This window comes from Coenobita brevimanus, chromosome 65 (genome assembly GCF_032717465.1).
Source record: "Coenobita brevimanus isolate Jiangsu-jjx chromosome 65, ASM3271746v2, whole genome shotgun sequence".
Classification (NCBI taxonomy): Eukaryota; Metazoa; Arthropoda; class Malacostraca; order Decapoda; family Coenobitidae; genus Coenobita; species Coenobita brevimanus.
This window is the reverse complement of record NC_137018.1, coordinates 22,286,888-22,295,366: the sequence shown is the minus strand read 5'-3', so window position 1 is coordinate 22,295,366 and position 8,479 is coordinate 22,286,888. Positions and strand designations below refer to the sequence as shown.

At 42.1% G+C, this 8,479-nt stretch overlaps 1 non-coding gene across 1 annotated transcript; it reads left to right on the top strand.

Moving 5' to 3' along the window:
• The first annotated feature begins 6,171 nt into the window (after nucleotides 1–6,171).
• Nucleotides 6,172–6,290, top strand: LOC145405212 (5S ribosomal RNA). Its single transcript, XR_013898311.1, has one exon. It is a non-coding gene; the product is annotated as a 5S ribosomal RNA (ribosomal RNA).
• The last annotated feature ends 2,189 nt before the right edge of the window (nucleotides 6,291–8,479 follow it).

The window sequence follows — 8,479 nt, the reverse complement described above, 5'->3', positions numbered from 1 at the left end:
TGACCTTCTAAGCTGTACGTCTAACCCTATCCATTCATACGCTGATGATTCCACCCTTCACCTTTCCATACGGTTCCTGCGACATCCATCTCAGCGGTTACTTCAACAAACAAGGGATGAGGCTATGGCATACCTAATATCTGGCTTGGCTCGTATCTCTGACTGGGGTAAAAGTAATCTTGTTGTTTTTAATGCATGAAAGACTTAGTTCTTACACCTGTCCATCCATCCATCCATCATCCAGTCCTACGTTGCCCCATGAGGAGCGTAGGAGCCCGGGGCTAGGCAGTTGGTCCCGACATTTAAACCTGTCAGCCCGACAAAATCTTTTACAAGAGAACTCACCAATGTTTAATAATATCCAGCTCAATCCTGCATCATCCTTAAACATACTTGGGGTTTCATTCTCTCAGGACTTATCGTGGAAAGATCATATTACATTTCTTGTAAAATCTGCTTCCAAAGATTAGGTGTGCAAAGCCGACTCCGTACTTTCTGTACCCTTGCACAGTTGTTGACTTTATACACAGGTTTTATTCGCCCCTGTGTAGAGTACAGCTCTCGTGTGTGGGGAGGCTCCCCACGTGCAGCTGTTCTTTAAAGGGTGGGGTCTAAGGCTTTTTGTCTCATTAACTCCTCCTTGTACTGATTCCCTTCAACCTCTGTCTCTTCGTCACGCTGTTACATCTTTATCTCTTTTCTGTCGCTGTTTCAATAGTCAATGTTTCTCTGAACTGTTCGCTTGCATCCCTCCACCACTGCGATGAGCGCGTAGTACCCATCTAGCAACAAACTCTCATCCCTTTTCTGTCCAGCTCTCCAGTGCAAGGGTTAACTGTTACTCCCAATCCTTCATTTATGCTACTGGTCAACTCTGGAACTGTCTCTGTCTGTATTTCCTACCTCCTATGATCTCAGTCTTTCAAATGCAGTGTGTCCATGCAACTCGAAATGAACAGATCTTGAAATTGGCTCTCTTTTGTATTGTTTTTTATTTTTCTTGGAAGGAACAGTTTGTGGGCTCCTGGCCTTTGGTTCCTTCTTCCTTGCATTAAAAAAAAAAAAAAAAAAAGTATGCTCTCAGCTCTAATAATGCTCACCCTTGTTGAGTGAATGTGAAGAGGTTGGAAAAAAACATCATGACAGCATTCAGAACAAAGCAAGAATTGTTTCTATTCCTGCAGGAACAAATGAACTACCTTCCCTACAAGTAAGATGGAATGTTTCCTCCTCTACATTATGTGAGATACTTCTATGGTAATTGCTTAGATGAATTTGGATCCATTGAGCCACTTCTCCACACCTTCACCTCTAGTACACAGGCATCTGGTAGCACACATGACTTGAATGTCACACTGCCATATTGCAGAACTTCTGCATATCATAATTCCTTTATTCCCCGAACTGCTTCTCTTTGGAATGCTCCTCTCCAGATTAGTTTCTTCCCAAACTTCAACTTACAGCAGTTGAAGTCAAACTGTTACAGACCTTTTTTGAATGGAGGATGCCTGTAATCTGGTGTATGGATTATTTTTTACATTTGATTTGTTTTTCCTGCCTCTGTTCGTCTTCTGGAAGAATGAAAAATGTTTATAGTTCTCGAAAGGGTAACAAATGTTTTTCATGTTTAAAAACTTTCACTACAAGGAGGACACTAGTATTTCAGACACTCCAATTGATTTATTTTTTATTTTTTTATTTAATTTAATTTTTTTTTTCCGGCTGACTGCAGTGAAGGAGATTTTTACCCACAGTTTTGAAAATAAAGCATTTTTTGTAAGACCACGATAGAAAAAAACTTCAATAACAAAGCCAGCGATCAGCGAGGTTTAACTGTACTGGTAATTCTACTTTGTAAAGACTTGCCTAATGGGCTAGTGGTATAAGACACTAACCTGGATGAAGGATCAAGTGCCATGCACACCTATTCAATTACCTTAAGAGGCTTCATAGACCAATTACTTACCTTTCAAGGCTTTCTATTACGGTATGCCTTGGATGCCATGCAAGAGGTAATATGATCTCTCTCTCTCTCTCTCTCTCTCTCTCTCTCTCTCTCTCTCTCCCCACAACATTTACTTAATGATTTTATCATGTTTCATTGATTGTACAGTAGGGTGTATCACATTGCATTTCTATTCCTATGATCTTGGATTCAGTCTCAAATCTTGTAACTGAAACCCAGTACCCAGCTATAGCAAAGGGGTGGGTATGATCCACAAGTAGGAAAAGGGAAAACCAGATGTTAATATCTTACATTACATAAAAGTATTATAGTGTCATACTGTATGTTTTCTACTAAGCCATAAAAAAATCATGTAATATTAATAGGAGAGAGGGAACAAAAATGATTACTTCATGGCCTAATATCTTCCTTGGTATGAAGATTCCACTGTTTACCATAAAAAGACAGTACAAAACTGTAATTGTGTTTGTGTTAATATTGTAGTCGTTGCTTGGTTTTGGGGTGTTTACTGGGTATTTTTGTTTTTGTAGGTTAGTATGTTCTTGTAAGTCTGAAAAAATTAGGTTGCACTAAATTGGTATTTTGGTAACAGATATTTTTGTACATTTGATTACTGTTGATTGGCCATCCTTCAGTTCAGGTGTTCTTTTCTGTAGTCATAAAATAGTTTATTTAAGAAATATGGGATTCCTATTCATGCTGCTTATCCTGATGTCACTTTGAATAAGACCTGTAAAATGCCAAAAGAATGGAATAATATTGGTCTGTTGGTTCTGTCTATGTATCTATTGCCAGACGCCATAATCCTGTAAGGGGTGGCCATTTGACTTTGAGTTATATGTTTTACTGGGAGGGGCACTAACCCTCCACCAACCCACTTGTTGACACGTAGGGAACACGTATGGTTTGGTTATATGGTTACCACCCAGTGTTGTACATGGCTTCTTGGCTTACAGGAAACCATTTAGTTTGTCACTCAATGTAAAGCCACCTGTAAAGGAAAGAAAAGCAATAATTAAAGGCACTAAATTAAATGACAGCCTTGCTTTGCACAAATAGGTTCGAAACTTGAAAAGGCAACAGGAGGATTTTGTGGTCAAATACTGTACAGTAGTCCCTTGATTATCCGACATAATAGAGCAAAGGCATGTCCGGGTGTTGGCTCCATCCAGATAGTGGACTTTTCCCCTGTCCCCCATTTGTACATAACCAAACTTTAAAAGCCAGTGTAAAATGCTACTACAGTACATCGTGCAACACTTGTTTGTGTTGTTTAACACCACTCTATCTGGTCAAGCAGACCCATAAAACAGCCAAGCAGTTACCATGGTAAACCACACCCATCAACCACAGTCAAGCAATCACCGCTGCTGGGCCATACCCCGCAGTGACATGAAAGAAACATGAGAAAGCCATCTACACAAGCAAAATGCATTGGGCACACAAAACATAATGGTAAATTAGAATAAAATAACGGTAGAGTACAGTAAGATAGAATAAAATCAACGTTAACACTAACATTCTTCGCTGGGTGTCTTACTGAAAAACCTGCTACCTCCTTGACTCAGACTGTTGTATTGCAGCTAGCAAAGCTGTTCCACTACGCAGTAAATCCCATGTGGTCTAGTGGCGTAGTCTGAAGAGCTTAATCTGAGTCAGAGTCAAGGAGGATCCCCGGCAGTCTGCCCAAGGGAGCAGCTGTGGGATGTGATGATGGACTGCCTACTTCAAGTGACTCTGAAGATGGCTGCAAACTCATGTCCAGGGGAGGCACAACAACTGATGACATGCTAGGTTGAGGCTTCATCGTTGAAAGCGTGGTTTGAAGGTGTGGGGATGGCAGAGCAAAAGTGGACTGGGTGGGGGTCAAGGCCTGAAAAAGGAGTCGATCTTGGACTGGAGATAGGAGCGATGATTCTGGCATCAGGTGACTCCCACACAGAATGCAGAACTTCCTCAAGGCAAAGAGGCACCATTTCTCTGTCACATTCCAGATGCTTGGCATATTCAAGCACCTGCCCAGAATGTGCTCAGGTAGGGGATGGCTGGAGTACTTCACTTCTCTTGTCACTCTTTTCTGGCCAGGCAGCAGCATTGGATGTGGCAGTCTCGAAGTCTGACATAACCTTATAGCTGGGATCACCCCCATTGTTGTCTAACCACTCCTGCACGTCATCGAAGTCCACAGCCTCGCCTGCGTTATGAAGATGAGTGTGGAAGCTGTCCATCTGAAAGCCCAGAAAGTTGTGTCTGCTCTCATATCCCTAAAGAAGACAAGACCAAGCACTTCAAGGGTTTTCATGGATACATCCTTCCATGCACTCGCCCAGTTGTACACTGCAGACCTAAGGTTGTAACACCGCAGGTTTTCCAGTGTCCTCTACCGTTGCGTGTCCAGCCCCCGACTCTGCTCGTCCTTGTCCTCGAGAACAACCATCACCTCGTCGAGAAACCTCCATCAGTACAGCCTCTTCTTGGCCACAATCACACCCTGGTCCATTGGTTGAATCAGAGCAGTGTAATTAGGTGGCAAAAACATGCACCTAATGCGACCGTCATCTGCAACCAATTCTTTCTCGGAAGGATGCATGGGGCATTGTCCAGGAGAAGAAGAGTCTTTACCAGGTCATGACGGATTCCCAGTTCCTCCGTTTGATAACAGATGACCTCCTTGATGAAATGCCAGTGGAACCAATCTGTGAAGATCATGCAGGTAAACCAGGTCTTCACAGAATGGTACCACACAATGGGAAGGACATCCATTAGCCCACAAAGGCAACGGGACTGTTTTGCACACCTAACAATAACAGGTTTCAGCCGGTGCGACCCATTAGCATTAGCCAGCACAAAAAAGATACCTGTCGCTTAGATAACTTGAGGCCAGCCACATGCTTCCCTTTCTCATCTGCCGGAGTGTTCACGTGCACTGAGCAGCTAGGCCAGTTTCATCAGCATTATAGACTTGACCAAGAGTGAGGCCCTCCTTCTCAATCATGACTAGCAAATTCTGCTGAAATTCCTCTACTTGCTCCTCACAAGCGTCCAAAGCTTCGCCGTGGGTCTTACAATTGATAAGGCCATGTTGAAGCTTGAACTTGAACAACGAACCTTCATATGCCTTGAAGTCAGGGACATTGCGAAGGTTGGCAAACTTCTCAGCAGCAGCCTTCAACACGGTGCCTCTCACTAGATACCTGCAGCCTGTTGTTGCCGGTAATAAATAATAATAATAATAATAATCTGGCCTTTTCCTTCTCAAAAGTGCCAGTTTTTCCATAGGGAATTCACTTGTGCACAGCACACATGTATATTATTTTTACAGTTGCAAGAATTTAACATCTCTCATATACAATACAAACTTTATCAATTACAAAATATGAAAGTGGCAATAATTAAACCATAATCATCCGTCATAGTACCTCTCTCCAGGTCGTAGCATTTTGAAAAAGAAAGTCTTTCAGCTATCTCTTAAAGGATTCAACAGCAGAGAGTTGTCTCAGGGACAATGGCAATCTGTTATATAATCCAGGTGCTCCATTCAAAAGAACGATCAGAGAAAGATGACTGGTGAATGGTTCCAGGCTCGTCAAGATGCAAGGAATCATCTTTACATAACATCACACCTGGGTGTGCCGATGGGAGTTTTAACAATTCAGCAAGATGCTTTGGTTCACCAAACTTAAGAACTTGAATGTAATAAGACACAGTGTAAATTCAGTTCTAGCCTTTACTGGTAACCAATCCAGCTCAATTAGGAACGAGGTAGTCAAGGCTCGCAGGGGGAGACCAAAGATAAGTCTTGCTGACCTGTTCAACACAGACTGAATTTTTCTTAGTACTGTATGTTATTTGGAAGACCAATCCACAGTGAATTACTGTAATCAGCACGAGACAAGATCACTGCATGGACCAATGTTAAGAGGCAACGTCCATTCAGGAATTTTCTCACAGAGTACAGATTTCTGATATGCAAGTCCTCTGACAGTTTGATTAATTTGTTCTTTGTAGTTTAATTTTGAATTAAAATAAACACCCAGATTTCGAACAAAACTGTTTGGATGAAGCTGTGACACACCAATGTTCAAAGCCAGGGCATTAATTATCAGTGTCGTCACCCCTTCTGTTTCCTCTGATGATGATGATCTCAGTTTTACCATCATTCAGCTTAAGTCTCCTCCTGGCCATTCAGATCTTAATATCAGACATAAAACGGCCATACCACGTTGAGTACACCACTTCCCGTCCGATCAGCGAAGTTAAGCAACGTTGGGTCTGGTTAGTACTTGAATGGGTGACTGCCTGGGAACACCAGATGCTGTTAGCATAACGTTCTCCCTACGTGTCCAGTGGGGTTGGTGGAGGATTAGTGCCCCTCCCTGTAAAACAATTAACTCTAAGCCCTTGGCCACCCCGTTTGGGATACATGGCGTCTGGCAATGATGATGATGATGAAAGATTCAAGCTTAGTCTTGTTATCGTTAATATCTGACATCTTAACATAGAGCTGAGTGTCGTCAGCATAAAAATGATGGGACACCTTGTGAACATCAAATAAAGACTAATGAACTACTCATGTAAATTGTAAATAGAATTGGACCTAAAACTGATCCTTGAGGGACTCCAACAGAAGGGGAGCAGAATCAGAGCTAATGTAATCAATAATCACTCTCTGTGATCTGTCCAACAGACATGACTTAAGGAACGAAAGAGCATTGTCACGAACGCCATTAAAACACAGATAATCCAGTAACAGTTTATGATCTACTGTATCAGAAGCTGCAGACTGATCCAACAGAACTAGGAGAGAGGACATCCCACTGCAGGTGTTTTCCACCAAGTCACTATGAATCTTTGTTAATGCAGTTTCAGTTGAATGGTATTTTCTGTATGCTGATTGAACAACAGGAACAACGCGGTATGTTCCAGTAGTCGTAAGAATTGATCAGGTATGGCCCACTCAGTAATCTTGGATAAGATAGACAGGTTAGAGACTGGACAATAATTTGTCATGCTCTTGACTTCAAGGCCAGGTTTCTTGATTAGCGGCCTAAGCAAAGCATGTTTCTCAGGCTGCACAAAATTACTTTCTAAGAAGCATGTATTTATTATGTTGCAGATAAAGTTTGCTGCGTGCTCGTACACATTAGGCAGTAGTTACGTGGATCGAGTGGGGAAAATGTTTTATTAAGTTCTCTGATGTAACATTTGACTTTATTTACATCCAGTGGATGAAATGTTGAAAGCAAATGATCCCCTGTGCACAGTGATTGAAAGTCAACTGAATACACTTCACTAGAAGAACTGTTGTCTAAATAATTTCTTATGCAAGATATCTTGGTTATAAACAATGAAGCAAAATCAGAAGCCAATTGGGCGTCAGATACAGAAATAGTTTTAACAGTTACATTCGTCCGACTAACCAAATTGCTCACAACTGCAGTTTTTTTTTTTTTTTTATCACCACCAAATGAATCAGTTTTATGTTGATAATACCATGCCTTTTGGGCTCTTACAGTGTGAACAACTGCTCTTCTTGCAAAAACAAAATGCAAACGATGTAATTCCAGATCAGCGTCGAGCAGTTGACTAACTCATAGTATTCCGTTTGGTATTGCGTCTGTTCTTCTGGCCGAAGTCTTCCATGTACTGGGTGAGTTTGTCGGGCTTTCCTGATGTCATGTAGGGCAGAGCAGGCCCGGTCGTACTTATTAAAGATAGGGAAGTGGGCCATTCATCATTAATCTTACTGAAGATCTGCAGCTTCATCTCCCTGTTGGAGTGGCCATCGTCACACCCTAGGAAGAGGCATGCAAGGAATAGCAAGGCCTGAAGCAAGTAGGGAACCACCACAAAAGCCACCATGTGTGCCACTATAACAGTGGTCTGGGAGGAGCTGCTCACAACACAAGTGTTGTGCGGGAAATGAGAGTAAGCAACAGGGGTCTCTGGTGGACATAGGGTAAGCAAACCAGCCCGACACGGCAGCACACCGGGCTATTCTCTCCTGTCCGGGCGGAAATATATCACGCGACCATAATTTTGAAATGGACGCAAGTATTTTGTCTGGATGGTGGAGAAAAAGGTATGAATAATGGTTTGGAACAGCCAGATCACAGTGTCCGGGTAATGGATGGTCCGGGTAATGGTCATCTGGATAATCAAGCAATCATATTAATGCTGTTATGGGTATGGACCTGTCTGGGTTTGACAGTGGCATGGTAGCTTGGCCTTGGCATTCTACATCTCAAAGGAAGTAATGTAGAAGTGGCTGTAACAGTTACTATTTTTTTCTGGTGCTGAGGTGGTACTGCAGTCATGTACCTGGTCAGCTTGTTTCTAGTCAGGTTAATACAGAACACCATGTTTTGTTTCTGCTGTAGAATTCCAGTTAACTGGCACTCAAACATCTGGCAGCCTAAGACAACCAGCAGATCTAGAGAAATAATTAAAGAGTAATTATCAAATAATTAAAAACAAAACTGAGTTACATTTGACCAAGTGCTGGTTCGAACT